Below are 253 nucleotides of genomic sequence, written 5' to 3'. Positions count from 1 at the left end.
AATTTATATATATATTAGAGTCAAAAGACTCTCTTTTTAAAATAGCCTCAGAGTGTCGTAGGTGGGTCCGTAACACCGTACGACGAGACTTTTCGTTCTTAGTGAACGTTCGACGACACCCTTTTAATTCCCGTTGTAACGTCGAACGCCACTACTCTCTCTCATTTCGCCACTCTCTCTTTACTTTCTTTCGTTCGTTTGATTGTTTGTGTGGAATATTTTAAGATCATTCTGTTCATAGGATCATTCTGTA

Source organism: Bombus fervidus, unplaced genomic scaffold (assembly GCF_041682495.2).
Source record: "Bombus fervidus isolate BK054 unplaced genomic scaffold, iyBomFerv1 scaffold0139, whole genome shotgun sequence".
Lineage (NCBI taxonomy): Eukaryota > Metazoa > Arthropoda > Insecta > Hymenoptera > Apidae > Bombus > Bombus fervidus.
The sequence above is the reverse complement of the archived record's forward strand: the minus strand, read 5'-3'. Positions refer to the sequence as shown.